Genomic DNA, 16,954 nt, shown 5'->3' on the forward strand with positions numbered 1-16,954 from the left:
GTGTCCAAACTCAAAAGTTTAAACAAAGTGTATATTTATGATAATAGCACAAAGAACGTGAAACCTCAACACGTCTACAATCATCGAATGAATTAAATATTAATTAAAAAAATTAAATTAAACAAGAGTAAGATGAAGTATATTTTTAATTAAAATGTAATTAGAAGGAGCACTTTTAAAGTGATTTGATTTAAAATAATGATAAAGCTGTTTTTTTATGTATTTGTATATATTATCCTCTATCGTGTTTAAGAAGAAGAGAATAAGAAGCTTTTTATGAAATAATATTTGGGGTTTATTTTATTTTATTCCTCCTCACAGATTCAAATTTACGTCAACGTCCCGTTACGTTGGTGACGTCACCGCGAGCGCGAGAAGTCGAAGTGAGGAGCAGAAAGCGTTGTTAGTGTTAGTTCTGGCCGTTTGGACCCAAACTAAAGTGAGTTTATTCGGTTCTGTGTAACCGAACCTGTTCTGTTTGTGCTGTATTGTGTGTATGTGTGTAGTTAACGGTGTTAACACCTGTGTTTCAGGTGTATCAGTATGAAGCAGGCGGTGACGGCGCACTGATTCACTCTCGGAGCTCGGTTCACTAATGACCGAATCACCGAGGAACTGACCAAAGATAACTCACACCCGCACGGAGAAGAAGAACAAGAGGAGGAGAAGTGAGAAATAACATTTTATAACTTTTTTTATTCACGTCCTCTGGTTCAATATTAATGTTAATATTATACAAATATGCTAGCGGTGCTAGCTTTTGAGGAGGCAGTCCAGTCCACGCATGCGCAGTGTAATTAATGAGCAAGCTAATCGAAATGAGATTAGCAAATAGGTCGATGTTATTTTTGATTCTATTTAAAACGATGAATTCACTCTGTCAATAACTGCCCAGTCTGAGAATATTACATGATTTACTTTTATAAGTGGACGTGGCTGAACGACATGTTAGCTTCACTGGCTAATTAGAGCTCTTTTACTAGTTTAATGGTTGAGTCATCTGGCTTCGCGCATGCGCAGTGTGGGGTTAGGTGCTATAGTCTTCTTCTTTTGAATTATTATTATTATTATTATTATTATTATTATTATTTATTGAGACCATTTGGGGTGAATTTGGAGCATGTGGGGGGTTTGAGTGACCCCAGAATGACCTATAAATATTCTTTTAATATCTCCAGAACTGAAGCAGCACAAACGAAAATTTTTACGGCACAAACCAGCACAAACTATTCTGCCGATGTTTTGTGTTGGTGGGGGGGCAACTTCACGCGGGTGTGTGTGTTGTGTTTGTGTTTGTTTGTTTGTTTTTTGTTTGTATGCTCTTCAAATATCCAGGTGTTAGATGGTCAAGTGTGTAGTGTACAGATAGAGGGCACAATTTAAGAAATAGGAACCAGTCAGAGAGAGGACATCATAATAAGAACAGGAAGCACTGACCAAATAAGGAAATAGATTAAACCGGTACACGGCGTATGGGAGGCAGGAGATCGTGACCGTTATGTTGAATTATAACGTGTTGGATTATAGAAATAAATAAAGTGGTACTGGTGTGTGTGTGTGTGTGTGTGTGTGTGTTGTGTGTTTAGGATGAGCTGGAGTGGGGCAAAGAGAACTGCATTCAGATCAAACGGTTACGACTCTCACTCACTCGCACACATCTATACACACACTTCTTGACACAGATCCCTAACTATCATTTCTGGTGTGTGTGTGTTACAGGTGGCTGAGTTGTTTGAGGATCTGAAGAATTGAGTGTCACAATTCAACATGCACATCAGCGAAACTTCTCCCTCTGACTACACCAGCGCGCGCACACAGAAATTCATAGTGCAGGTAACACACACACACACACACACACACGAGTAGAACAGGTGTAGTTTAACAGCATATGTGTATAAAGAGGCTTTTTTCTTCAGGTCAAAATATATACAGCAGCGGTGCCCAAATGTCGATCGCGATCGACTGGTCGATCGCAAAGGAAGTGCGGGTAGATCGCCATTAAAAAAAAGATGTTAGTTGACGTACAGGGCAGCCAGTCTGAGATCTCGTCTTTTCTCTCACCACGCGTGTGCGATCAAGCGCGCCAGTGCTAAAGGCTAGCGAGAGAAATCGCGGGGAGAGGACATTTTTCAGTCTTTTAAAGACTTCATTGACAAAACCCAGCTCCCAGTGTGCAAATTGATATCAGTCAATGGTTGAGCAGCGCAAATGGATTCATTGCCAAGTGCAGGGAAGACGATGCTTTCCCTGACTTCCTTAACTACCACTGCATAATACACCAAGCCTTATGCGCAAGAATGCTAAACATGAAAGAGATCATGGATGTGGCAACAAAGATCGCCTGTTCTATACGTGCTAGATCACTTCAAAGACGGCTGTTCCGTGCGCATCTGGAGAAGGCAGACTGCGACCAATCAGCTCCTGCTACACACTGACGTGAGATGGCTTAGTAGGGGTAAATTCCTGCAGAGATTTCGAGAGCTCTGTCCGGAGATAAGCGAGTTTCTTTTTGCTGTTAAACATGCAGAATACACCCAACTCAATGATGATCAGTGGTTGCTGGACTTTTTTTAACCGAGCATTTTTAACCGATCTGACAAACTTAATTTGGAGCTGCAAGGAAAAGACAAAAATTAAAGGCAGTTAATGCCTTTAAACGGAAAATGCAACTTCTGTTCTCAAAGCTGCAGCGCCATGTTTTTGGGAACTTCCAAAACCTCGCGTCAGAGCTGGAGACGCAGCGGAAGGCTTGTGCGCAGTTTAACATTGCACGCTACACGGAGCAGATTGACAGCTGTCGGTCAGAGTTTGACAGACGCTTTCAAGACTTTGCTTTACTGGAGCCATTCGCCACATTCATGTGCTACCCGTTTAGGGACAATGTTGAGGTTGATTCACTCGCATCGAAAATTGCAACGCTGTTTCACCTGAACTCGTCTGAAGTGGAGGATGAGATTTTGAAACTACAGACTGACATTCAGCTGAAGTCCAGGGCTCATGGACAGTTTTGGAACTTACTCACAGGGGAAAAGTACCCAAACATGAGGAAATGTGCCACCTCCTTGACTGCATTATTTGGCTCTACTTATTTATGTGAGTCAGCCTTTTCCCACATGAAGATCATTAAGTCCAAATACCGTTCCACAATGACTGATCATCATTTGGAGGCCTGCTTGAGGCTGGCTACCAGCAGCTACTGTCCGGACTATGCAACCCTGGCTGATTCTATTCAGTGCACGTCGTCAGAGTAAGGTAATGACCAAAAATGTACTGAATTGTAGCGTCCCATAAGGGTTCATTCAGTTATGCAAGGTACATGAACATATATTGTGTGTGTGTGTGTGTGTGTGTGTGTATGTATGTATATATAAGTATACGCAGTGTATATATAAATATGTTTCGCATTTTTAGTGTAGGTAGATCTCTTTGACTGGTCATGTTAAAAGTAGCTCGCAAGTCAAAAAAGTGTGGGCACCCTGATATACAGTAAATATAAATATTAGTCATAATTCGCAGCCTTAGAAGCACAAGCATCCAAAGTAAAATTGCAAATGCAGAGTTTAAAATTTTCACCATGATGACAAAGTCCAAGAAGTGTAACTTACTCCTGCAGAAAATAAATAATAATAATTATTAAGTATCAGTGATGTTTCCGTTGTTCAGGTGGCGATTGCAGGCGCATTTTATCCGAACTGCTTCCTCCAGGGAACTGTGGACGAGGAGCTCGCCTCCAAGGAGCTCTATGGAAACGACCCCAGGACCACCGTAGTGGTATTCAGTCAGCTTCCATTTAACTAGGGGATTAATATTATTATTAATAATATATTTCTCTCTCTCCCTCCCTCTCTCTCTCTCAGGTGTGTAATCTCCCTCCATTTGCATTCCTCTACTATAAACAGCTCCAGTCTCTCTTCAGACACTGTGGTTAAGTCAAATCCATCTCCTTTGACAGCTCCAGGTGTGTGTGTGTGTGTGTGTGTGTGTGTGTGTGTTTAATTGTGATTTTCTATAAATATGTATTGTGGGTCTGTGTGTATCAGGGCCTATGTAGAGTTCTACCGCTCGTCAATGAGAGGTTCTGGCGTTCTCCCAGAGGTCTCTCTGTCTCTCCTCCTCGCGCAGCAGAGACTTCCTCTCCATCTCAACGTTTAACCTGCTGGAGAGGTGGAGACTTGGGCAGGGGGGTAGTGTATCTCACACCTCAGATATACACGGTACACACACACACACACACACACACACACACACTGCAGCGAGCATCATCAGATGAGTCATAGTTACATTTTAAGTGTAGTCATGTGACCACATCCCCTAGACAGTGTGATGTTTAGATGATGTTCTGTACATTAGTGCTGTTCTGTTACAGGTCTCTCTCTCTGTGTCTCTCTCACTCACTGTGTGTGTGTGTGTCTCTCTCTCAGGGTGAATGTGGATTTTCAGAATCAGTCAGTGAGCCCTGTCGGGGTTCTGAGCAGCTCCATTGAGTTGGAGAATCTTCCGTCTAACCCTGTCTTTATCGTCAATATCACCGAGGTGTCTGTTCCGCCTCTTTCACTTTCAGTGCACAAATAAAAAAAAAAAAGCAGTGGCTCCTGTGTGTGTCTCTGTGTGTGTGTGTGTGCCACTAACAGGATTTGTGTGTGTGTGTGTGTGTGTGTGTGTAGGTCATCGAAGTGGGGCATTTCTGGGGTTTCCAGGCTCACGAGGCAAGTCTGGAGAAACAGAGGTGGCTGACAGTGGCCGTTAATACACGGGCGCTCTGCCCACTTCCTGTCTCACTTTTATCCAAATCTTCTGTGTCTCGCCCCTTTCTCTGGAAACTCACACCAAACCTGGGAACTACTACAGGAGCCAAAATACTGCATGTCATGGGGAGTAATGTGGAGGTAACATCCTGTACACACACACACACACACACACACAACACACACACACACGTACACCTACTAAAGCGCCTCCGTGATGGAGCATGGAGTGGTTACAGGAAAACTGCACATTGAGTGTACGTGTGTGTGTGTGTGTGTGTGTGTGGTGTGTGTGGTGTGTGTGTGTGTGTACAGGTGTTCTTTGTGGACTTTGGAAACACTTCCAAGGTGCCATGTAAACTCTCTCTGGAACTCCTGCTGACCGGCAAGCTCTGCCCTTTCAGGTATTGTCTCCATGGCAACAATTTAGGCTGTAAACATTAAACACTTAATCTCCAAACAACACGTAGTTAATCCAAATAGTGTGTTACCAGAAGTGTATATACTGAGGGGAGTGTGTGTGTGTTTGTTCAGGCTCAGGAGTTCAGCGTGACGTGTTTGGCATCGTCGGCACAGTCAGTCAAGAAGTCAGTGTTACAGAGTAAAAGTCTTTTAATTCATTCAGTACAGCAATATCAAGAAACACAAACAAACATCACAAGCTCTTCACACAACTTGGTGACGTCTTCCACGTCCTTCATCTGAAAACACACAGACGAAATAGAATCACACACTGTTTATTAATTTGCATAATTTTCTGCGGCTGGTTCATGTAAATAACTCGTACAGTCAGGCAGGTGTTGGTTGTTTAAGGAAACTTTATTTAACAAAAAAAAAATTCAGCTCATCACAAAGCTTTTGGTGACGTCTTCCACCTCCTTCTGAAAAGACACAGACGAAATAGAAATCACACACTGCAAGGACACAGCCAGGTTCTGTTTTACACACACCTGAGAGGAGATAAACCAGCTGAACTTTCTAATCTTACATTAAACATCCAACAAGCAGCTTTCGGGTCACAGTGACTACGTTTACATGGACAGCAGTAATCTAATTATTGACCTTACTCTGAGTAAGATAATAATGTGATTAAGGTGTTTACATGCGTCGCTTTTAGAATACTCCTTTCATGTTCCTGTTTTACATGTTTTAGAACATAATTAGATTAACAGCCCGCGTCATTACGTCACCGCGCCACGCTGTCCGACGTCCCTCCAGAATTTCACGTATCAACATACAGTTCGTCTTCGTTATGGAACCGTATTACAGTTTTGCATGTTTTTATTTAATTTTTTTTACGAACGCTTTAAGTGCAGTTAATTGTCATGCCATACTTGCTAATACACAACTGCTTGAAGCCGTGGGCTGCGTCCCAAATCGCGTAGTTACCCGTCTATATAGTAGCCGAGATACATGTATTTTTCCCCACTACAGGCCTATAGTAGGAAAGTATGCGATTTGGGACACAGCCGGAGCTCTCTTGTTCGCCATAAAACTGCCGTGTGTGATCGTGTCCTGTCGCAAAATGCGGTGAAAACTCACACACGACGTTCATAGTGTGATTAAGGTGTTTACATGTGTGTAATACACGTCCATAATGCGACTAAAACAGGAGTACTCCACCTGTCTTAATTAGATTAGTGCTTACTTCGATTATGACCTTAATTAGATTAAGGTAAAAAATTGCTGTTTACATGGTAGTTTCTTAATTAGAGTATGGTCTTAATCGGATCAAGAGTGGATTATTGTTGTCCATGTAAACGCAGCTAGTGAGAGATTAATGACAAGTTCCTGTAACGCTTCTTCTGCTTTAAACTCGAACCTGAGGTTACGACGCCATCTCAAACTAAAACAACATCTATTTACAAAGCTACAGTGCAGAAGAGTTAATTCTGACCGGGGCAGGGGCTGGTAAGGTGTGAAAGCAGCTTGAAGTATTTCAGTGTAGTACATTCTGCTCAAGAGTCACTTTGGCTCCCTCCGCTCTAATCTTGGCCAGCTGCTGGATCTGCTGGAGCATTCAGCGCAGCTAAGCGTGCTTGAGTTAGTTGTCTTACTGTTTGTGCTGCGCTGCACGTTAAACACAGCCAGGTCAAAACAGGTGCGTAATGAATGCGAGAGAGGACAGAGAATAAGAGTGAATAAGTTCAGACGTTTACCCTAACAAAACAGTGGCGTTATTGAGGAGTTGCTTGATCGGGTCCTGCGCAGGTGGTTCTTGCGGAGGCGGTCCTTGCGCACGGGATCTGGATCTGGACGACGTCCGGACATGGTCCAGTTAATTTTTTTTTCCACAAAACTATAAGTGAACACAAAAGTATATCTATGAATATATATACACTAAAATAACAACAATGAATGCAAACTTGTCCCAATTTGTGAAGGTCAAACATAAGCACGCACCACACAGCGCTGACTGCCTCGTGCAGTGACGGTTAGCGCTTTTTCTTGTTAACAAAAACGTGTCGATTAAATAGTTTTTTTTTTTTTTTTGCATAAAGAAGAGTTAAGCTCGTCTTGGGAATACATTAAGAAGATTGAATACAAATTTTGTGTGTCTTAAGACAAAAAAAAAAACGTTATGTGGAACCGTCATGCTAAGCATGGTGGGGGGCAAAAAAACGAGGCGTTTACGACCAAAAGGTTTTTTTTTATGTAATTCATAGAATTTCCATACTCAAAGCACTTTTAATTCTTTTTTCATGTACAAAACTTGTTGAACAATTCGATTATTATAATTTAGATAAGGTAATTATCTGACTAAAACCGGCTGGCATTTGCTCGTTACTTATTACAAACTATTTAACTAGCATTAGTTTAAAAACAAGAACACAATTCTAAACAGAACTATAAAAATAAATATCAAATTTTGCTTAAACATCCTTACTGTGACTGTATACTCCTGAGGAAAGCGCAGTTTGAAAAAACCTCCCTCGCGCTGTATCAACCCGCGCACACGTTTATTTTAAAATGTAAATTATATATATTATTTCATATTATATGGACTGATATTAAAAAACAAAAGTCAAATAAAAGTACATTAAAAATTTTCAACATAAGACATCGGTACTATTTTCAGTGGAAGAATACTAGTTCAGTTTTGGGTAGTGAGATGAACATCGGCGCTACATTTTCCTCTTTGACAATAAGAAGATGGCAATGAGTTTCAATTTAAAATGGCATCTGTCCTCCAGATGGCGCTCAAACACAGACAAATACAGTACCTACAGACCTTTAAAAGCTGATGGTTTCCTAAAAACTCCCTTGTGGGGAGGAAAGACTGGTAATACACCGTTTTTTTAGCTATTACGAAATGTTATACGACTTAAAATTAGTAATTTTTTCCTGGTTTAAAAGGCTGTATTCTACTGGAGAAATCTAAATGGAGCAACGGAATTTTAAAATGATTGTCAACTTAACAACTTGTGTTCATAATTATGGTAAATAACACTTAAATTCCTTTTAAATAATGTGAAATAAAGTGTGTGTGTGTGGTGTTGTTGAGCTATCCTGTTTGACATTAATCTTGGTTCGCTATTTCCTTAGAAAGCTGTTAGCCTTTTTCCTAAATATGGATCATTTGTGTGTTAGTCTACTTTTAATTAGGACTCTTTATTGTTTAAGATATTTAAAAATAAATATTTTATGTTTGTTTATTTATCAGTTAACCAACAGTATTTCTCATTGCTATTATTTTATTTCAGTTAACAGTGACCATGAGCAGAGAGCTTACATTTAACTGTTTATGACCTCCTGATTTAAAGCTTAAACAAGAAAAGATTGGTATCTGGATCGGTATCGGCTGTAAAAATCCTGATCGGAGCATCCCTAATGAACACCATTAAACTAAAGCGCTTTGCATCTGACGGGTAAATGAACTCACCCAAATCACATCCTATACGAGATTATTCAGATATCTACACAATACACACAGAGCGGTTCGAGAACTGACTCCAGCCCAGAACCATGACAGTGGAAATGTCTAATAGTGCAGCTTTAAATATATTTAAGAGGAGCAGACTTCAAACACTGAACATTGAGGTGTATTGTATTTGTTTACAAGGTAAACAGGTTAACGGTTGTTTTGTGCATACAGTCTGTAAAATGAACTGAAAATATTAGATTTAGTTTATCAGAAGGTAAATTAATGTGTCATGGCTCACACTATGTTCCTAAATTCTGTCATAATTGACCAGCTCAAGTTTTCTCATGCCTACTTATATTTACTTATATTTACCACATTAATGTTACCATCTCTAAAATAAAAAAAAGAAAAAGAAAAAATGTTTAAAAAACAAAAAAAACCCTAAACTTCAACTGTGCTCCTAAATTTTTGTAATTAGGAGCACAAGTGCTCCTAAAAGAAGTTGTCTTGCGTCTCTCCTCCTGTAAACACTGTTAAAGATTTGTAAATGATCAGGAATGTAGCACAACATGGAGGTGAAAGCAGCGGTCTGTTCATTTAAATGTGAAAGTGCAATAAAAATATATTGTCCCTAAAATCAATGAATAATCGAGATCTCAATATTGATCAAAATAATTGTGATTATCATTTTGGCCATAATCGTGCAGCCTACCTGCATTATTAGATAAAAGTCTTAAAAATTCATGTGACATGGATGTTAAAGTCATTTGCTTATGTCATGTTCATGTAGGTTATTTTTGCAGGAATGATGCCGTTTGTCAAGTCATGTCGGATTTCCCATGTTGAATCATAGCACTTCTTCTCTGTCGGCACCACATACGTGTTTGGGACGTATTTTCTCAGAGGCTTTGGCTGTAAATAATTAAATTACACACACAAAACGTCATTTTTATAAAAATGCATGCGATTAAAAAAAAAAATTCCTTCATACAAATATGAATCATCTGGATGTAACTTACAGGTGGAGGCTAGTATGCAAATTTTTCGTGAAGATTGAAAAAACAAGTGTATTAGTCACATGACACTCTAAGAAACAAAAAGAGTAACGGTACCTGGGGGGACGAGTGTAGCTTTTTACGTTTCTCTCCAGGGAAATGAAACCTCCCCCACTCCTTCTGGTAGAAGAAATACCTGAAGTGAGAGGAAAAGGACTTTTTAAAGATATGACCAATATATGGTCAAAACACTTACAGACATGAGCATATTGGTGGCGTTTGTCCAAAAAGCTTACCTTCCAACACGATCTGTTTTTTTCAGTTCACTTTTGTTTGGACGATCATAGCGCTTCTTCTCTGTTGGCAACACACACCTCTTTAGGATGTATTTTCTTGGAGGCTTTGGCTGTAAATAATTAAATTACACACACAACGTAATTTTTTTTATAAAATACATGCGATTTTTAAAAAAATCCTTATATAGGATTTCCCCCAGTATAATCTCAACGCAAAAGTTGATGATTTCCATCATGAGATCGTGTTTGTTCTTCACGAACAGTACAATGTCTCTAAAGTACAGGGAAAATACGTTTTCTATTTAAAGTAATTATTTAAACAGAGTGAATTTGGAAGTGTCATGCTTAAAAACAAGCTTTTTTATTTCTTTTATTATTATTATTATTATTATTATTAATGAAAGGCAAAGCTGTTTTAAGAACATAATCCTAAAATCCACTAACAAGTGGGCAAAGTGGAGTGTACTCTGAATGTTTTTTTTAGACAGAAATGTATGGTACAGTTATAGTAGACTACATACACACTAAGTACTAATACTTATGTTCAGTAGTATGTGAACAGTTTATGTATTTATAAACGTACAAATGATAGTTTATTGACATTTAAATGAGTTGGTGGACATTAGTATCCACTAGGTGGCAGCAGTGCAGCTGTTATATCGCCTCACTGAGCAGTCTAGTGCTGTCTGAAACCTCTCCCGAGATCTTTTCACATTATCAATAGGTGATGTGTGTATGCTATAAGGCTGGTCTGTTTCATCTCCTTTAACTAGAATGACTATTGTCTCATGGCCTGTAGGGGGGTTGTGGAATATATCCTTACAATTACAGGGGTCTCTGGCTAGAAGAAGCACTTTTCAGCCCTCAAAATGTCATGGAAACAATCTTTCCAGCCTAAGTTAAAATAAAACTTCAGAGACAGAGGGTTTGTAGATGCCAGAGATGGAGGTCGAGGGGACCATGAAGAGGTGGCTCCAGCTGGCATCAGATCGAGAGTGTGGGTGCAAGAGCAGACTTTTGATAAAGGAGGGTATTTACAGTGTTTTAACTGGTGTGTTTTTTGCGCTATTATTAATTTGTTAAAATGTTCATATTATAGTCTAGTTTTAATTGTTTATAAAAGTCCTTGCTGTTTTTAAGTGGCTGAATTAGTGCGCGCGCACGTGTGTGTGTGTGTGCGTGTTGGTAGCTGGGTGGGTATATAGTTGTGGTCGGAAGTTGACATACCCCTTGCAGGAAAAAGAGACCCTGTGTAATCTGTTTAAACGACTTTTACGCATGTTTTGCAGAGAGATCATTTTCCCCTTGCTGTTTGGGTCTCTGTCCCACACTGTTACAATGCAGTATTGAGAGAGCGCGAGGGAGATCGATTTTCTATCAGAAACAGTAACTATATAAAATGGACGTCAACACGCACCACTCTGTGAGGTCATTTCTCGCTCTCAACAGAGTAGTTGTGATTGTTTAGTGTTTACGACAGGGCCAAAACATTCAAGGCTATGGTGTATTTTGACTGTTCCTGTAGCATAATCTCACCAAACTGTGTGTACATGAGTCCACAGACACTGAGTCTATTCACAGTTCCATGCTGTATAGATGTTCTGCTCATCCTCACTGTACCGTAAAGGTCAGAACCTCACATCTGTAACCTTGTAGCTTTCCTTAATAAACACGACTGCGACCAAGCTTGTGTATCACTACTATTTTTAGATCTCCGCCTCTCAAAAGTATTGGCGCCCTACGCATCCGGCTCTCAAAACTATTGGTGCCCTTAGCGTCGGCTCTCAAAAGTATTGGCGCCCTTCACGGGCAGCTCTCAAAAGTATTGGCGCCCGATCCAAATTTTGCCACAGCAAGCACCACTCACATTTTCTTCAGGAAATGTCCCTTAAAATAATAAAAAGTCTCTCACTAGGCTGTGTGTCGAGATAAACGTAAAAACATCTTGAGCTTGTGTTCACCACAGACCTTATTTTTCGGCATTTAACCCAAAACCCCATTGACGGAAGTGCTAATACGCTGACTCGTTTCTGGGTTTCACGACTCATTCCTGCAGCACTCTGTAAGACGGGCTGTTATCATCAAACCATCGAAGTAGGATAAGCAGCTTTGGTTATGATTCTTTAAATGAACCGATTCAGAATCCTCTTCTTGAATCGTTTGAGTCGTTCTCAGTCAGTCAGGGTTGCACGTGTGGGTTGCTTTTCCTGCACGTATAATCGGCACGTGTTCACAGACCGTAAATCCCGACCCCATGGTAGACACTCGACAGAAATTTCATACTAAAGTAAGTATTTTATATTTTCTGGGTCTAAACAGAGCAGAAGTATTGCTAATGTGTTGTACAGATTCTATTGGACTGGTGAACTGTGTGGATTTGTATATTTAACCCAGTTTAATATGGCCTGCTTTGTTCAGTCAGAGACAAGTAAATCTGTTCTAATGTTCATTTATTTTCCATAGATAAAACACATGTTTGCTTACACATGAATACGTACTTTATGCCTTCAGAATGGTGGAGATTTGTCTCTTGACTATTTTAAATTTGGTTCTCTTTAACAGGTTGTGTTTGAGTTGTGCAGGCTTGTGTCACCTGACTTGAAGGCATTGTTTGAAGGGCTTGATCAGCACCTCCCACGGCTCCTGCAGTTGTACAACACCGAGAGGCAGTGAAATACCCGAAATCCAACATGTGATGACCCGCATTGATCAAGAGGTAAGTCTAATGAACTTTAGTTTGTTCTGCTCCAGAAATGAGCCGATATCCAGCAGAACAGCACTGATAGTTGTGTAATAGACGTGCACAGTAGAGCTGTCGTGATTAATAAATAAACTTATAAATGTGATTACTTGATGAACATAGACAAAACTCTATACATGTGAAATGTTTTGTTGAAGTTCAGATGAAACTCTGATGTACAGAATCTTCAACAGAGTTCTGCAGAAAGATTTTGAATGCCTGTCATTCACCAGAACAAATTTGCAGTTGAACAGTCTGTCTAAAAGAAAAAATCTAAACACACAATATAAAATTCCTGCAGTGTGAATAAAGCCTTTGTGTTGCTTTTAGCAAACATGTCTAGTACTCTCGGTTCAATGTACACAATTTACCCCATTTAAATGCATTTTGGAAATTGTTCCACATGGCCTTAAAGTGTGAATATTCACTGTATGCCAAATAAGTAATCAAAGAACGGAATGGATTTTTTTTTCTTCTCTAATGGACCATTAATCACAATTATAAAAGATGATGCATCAGGTACAAAGTATCAGAGGTCCCCCCCCGCTTTTTTTTCCCCCCACAATGGTTGCATGACTTTTGCTACACCATTTCCACTGTGTGTGTTACAAATCACTTCGAGGTAAAGCACTGCTGCTGCGAAGCCCTATTGGATCTGCTCCGTTTTTTAAATTATTGATAATAATATTATTAAATTTGCTGTCTCTCTCTCTGACTCTCTCCCTCTCTCTCTCTGACACGCTCTCTCTCTCTCTCTCTCTCTCTCTCTCTGATACTCTCTCTCTCTCTCTCTCTCTCTCTCTCTCTCTTTCTCACACACTTCTCAGAGTAAAGAGTGTGAGACATCACAGCGAGAATGCAATTCCAAATCTGTAACATGTAATTTTACGCTATCAGAAGGAGGGACACGTTCAATCTCAGTCTTTAATTAGATCGCTGGCAACGAAGGGGTGTGTGTGTGTAAAACAGTAACATGCATGATGTATATTATGATCAGATCGTATACGTGATTATAAGCAGATTATACCTCTAATCTTATAAGGGATTAAAAATGGAAACCGAGCTTCGGCACATCAGTAATAATAATAATAAGTGGTATGACGTGATCAGTGGATCGATGAGGCTCTCTCTGAGGCTCTCTCTGAGGCTCTCTCTGAGTCACTCAGCATTTCGTCTTCTCTCCACACCGTCATGTGTCTTTCCTTTTCTCCCGTCCGTGGCTCCGAGACGTGCTGACGTTCAGGTCTGGCAGGATGTTCCATGATGGACACCTCCAGGGGAGTCAGGCTGATCGAGTACAAAGTGTTTATATGTGCTAAAGGAAAGAGATCTGGTGGAAAGTCAGAGTTATAGAGTTATAGTGCTGAGAAAAGTCTGTAAAGAAAAAACAAATGTTTTTATAAGGTTTTCATTTCTTTGATTCACCCTCATATATAAATGCACTTGTTCTAATATGTTATCGTTCCTATAGTAGCTGATAATCAAGGATGGGGTTGTGTGATGCGTTACCATGACCACCTGTTATTGTTATGCGTGTGTTCATAATACGGGAACGCTTTAAGTGACCATTCCCATAATAGTTTATGGTTTCTGAGGCCCTCATTGTATCTGCATTATTATAACGTATTGCACTGGGGAGCTGTTTACCAAACAGTCAGTAAACCCTGCTGGAAGTGTCTTTTTTTTATTTTATTTTTATTTAATTTTTTTTTTTTTGCCCCCTATCACTTTCTGTGCGAGGGTGGATTGAGTGTTCTCAGTCCCGTCTCGGGCTAAACCATCACAGCTCTATTAAAATTCTGTCATCAAGTCTGAACATTAGAACCCAGCTTCCTTTTTTTTCAAGAACACACTATATGGCCAAAAGTTTGTGGACACCTGACCATCACAAATGTACAGTATACGCTTGTTGAACATCCCATATCATGTTTATGCTGCAATGAAGATTCAGTGAACTGCAGGCTGGTGACTGATTTCAGCACCAGCGACAGCACCAGCTGAGGCCTGAGTCACTATGAGAGCCTGAGAGAAACAAGTCTCTCTCTCTCTCTATTTCTTTCTCTTTCTGACTGTCTGATTGTCTTTCCATCTCTCTCTTGATCGGTCTTTGTCTCACTCTCTGTGTATGTGTGTCTCACTGTCGTCTCTATCTTCGGTCTCTCACTTTCTGTCTGTCATTCTCTCTCACTTTCTTTCTGTCTGTCATTCTCTCTCACTATCTATTCTCTCTCACTTTCTTTCTGTCTGACTGCCTTTCTGTCTCTTGATCTGTGTGTCTCTCTCTCTCTCTCTCTCTCTCTCTCTCTCTCTGGGAGTGCGTGCGTGGGGAGGACAGAGCGCGGTTCTGAGAAAATCTTTTCAAAATGTTTTGTAAACAGAGCAAATGATGTACTGCACACAATCATACACAAAGACCAATCATACTGTATAAAAGACAGATCTATTACAGAGAATCTGCATCTAGTAAGGGACTTGTAAGACCATGCGTATGACAACAAGATTGAAATCGGGTTTTTATCATTAGATCAGGAGAAAGCTTTTGACCCGGTCGAACATGTTTTTCTTTTTAACACCCTAAAGGCTTTTGGTTTTGGTGAAAATTTTATCTCAATGATAAGGCTATTATACTCTGAAGCTACATTTATGATAAAAGTGGCCGGTAGCTTAAGTGCTGCTGTGAAGGCTCAGAGGGGTATCAGGCAGGGCTGCCCCCTGTCGGGCCGACTTTACAGCATAATTATTTAACCCCTGCTATATAAGCTTAGGAAAGAATTAACAGGTCTAAAAATCGACACTCTAAACTGACAACAACCCACCAAATTATCCGCATATGCGGATGATATCACAGTTTTAATTAGAGGTGATGTTAAGGTGGTAAAATACTCTCTGGAGTGTTATGGAAGAGCTTCATCTGCAAAAGTCAACTGGCATAAGAGCGATGCCGTGTGGTCAAGCTGTTAAAAGTCCATCACTTCCTGGCATCATGGACTCTATCAAATATCAACAGATATTAAATGAAAACCTGACTGCCTCTGCCAGAAAGATTCAAATGGGCTGTGGTTGGATCTTCCAGCAGGACAACGATCCAAAACATACATCAAAATCAACACACACACGGTTTACTGACCACAAAATCATCAAATGAATAAAACACCACAGAGTTGTTCTAGGAAAATATATTTACTGATGGGGTGGCATGTTCTTCAGCTCAACGTGGAGTTAACAGCACATCCCAAAGTGTTTTATTCCGCTTGCAACACAGCAGCTTGGCAGCACTAACAACTTGTTAAAAAAAATTAATAAAAATCAGCCATAACATTAAAACCACCTGACTAATGTGCAGGTCCTACTTGTGCCATTAAAACAGCTCTTACTCGTCGAGGCATGGACGCCACAAGACCTCTGAAGGTGTGCTGTGGTTTCTGGCACCAAGACCATAGTTCCTTTAAGTCCTGTAAGATGCAAGGTGGGCGTCCGTGGATCAGACTTGTTTGTCCAGAACATCCCACAGATGCTCAATTATATTGAGATCTGGGGAATTTGGTGGCAGTCAACTCCTTGAACTCTGTCATGTTCCTCAAACCATTCCTGAACCATTTTTTGAAGTGTGTCAGGGAACATTATTCGGCTGAAGGAGACCACTGCCATTAGGGAATTTTGTTGCCATGAAGAGGTGTACGTGGTCTGCAACAGTGTTTGGTAAGTGGTACTTGTAAAAGTATATTAACATCCACACAAAAACCAGGACCCAAGGTTTCCCAGCAGAACATTGCCCAGAACATCACACTGCCTCTGCTAGCTTTTGCTCCCCAGTCGCATCAGTGAGCCTTGGGCGCCCTTGACCCTGTCATCAGTTCACCAGTTGACCTTTCATGGGCCACTTTTGGTAGGTACAAGACCTGCCGTTTTGGCAATGCTCAGACCCAGTTATCTAGATGTCACAGTTTGGCCCTTATCGAAGTTGCTTAGATCCTTACACTTGCCCATTTTTCCCCAACCGTTCGCTTGGTGCCTGATATACCCCGCCCCTTCACTGGTGCTGTTGTAATGAGATAATCAATGTTCTTCACTTCACCTGTCAGTGGTTTTACTGTTGTAGCTGATCGGTGTATAGTTGCATTTAATGTTGTAGAATGAAAACACATTCCCGCTCTCACTTGTTGGCATGTTGTAACAGCTGTTCTTCCCTCACCTATTGTGTTTTTTTGTTTTGTTTTGTTTTTTTATTTAAAAAAAAAAAAAAAACTATTATTTTAATATAAAACAAAGAAAAAGTGCTGCTTGTCATGTTACCGATAGGGCCACAAAAATGT

The 16,954-nt window shown here is 40.3% G+C and overlaps 1 long non-coding RNA gene across 3 annotated transcripts; it reads left to right on the forward strand.

Annotated features, from left to right (window-relative positions):
• Window positions 1–488: 488 nt before the first annotated feature.
• On the forward strand, window positions 489–4,764 carry LOC128604852 (uncharacterized). 3 transcript variants are annotated; one of them, XR_008385335.1, is made up of 7 exons: window positions 489–668; window positions 1,587–1,630; window positions 1,720–1,833; window positions 3,664–3,771; window positions 3,858–3,958; window positions 4,041–4,214; window positions 4,422–4,764. It is a non-coding gene; the product is annotated as an uncharacterized LOC128604852 (long non-coding RNA). The 3 variants fall into 3 exon arrangements; XR_008385336.1 differs by having other exon boundaries at window positions 3,664–3,958; window positions 4,422–4,533; window positions 4,665–4,731; XR_008385334.1 differs by having other exon boundaries at window positions 3,664–3,958.
• Window positions 4,765–16,954: the final 12,190 nt, after the last annotated feature.

This window comes from Ictalurus furcatus, unplaced genomic scaffold (assembly GCF_023375685.1).
Source record: "Ictalurus furcatus strain D&B unplaced genomic scaffold, Billie_1.0 scf4, whole genome shotgun sequence".
NCBI lineage: Eukaryota > Metazoa > Chordata > Actinopteri > Siluriformes > Ictaluridae > Ictalurus > Ictalurus furcatus.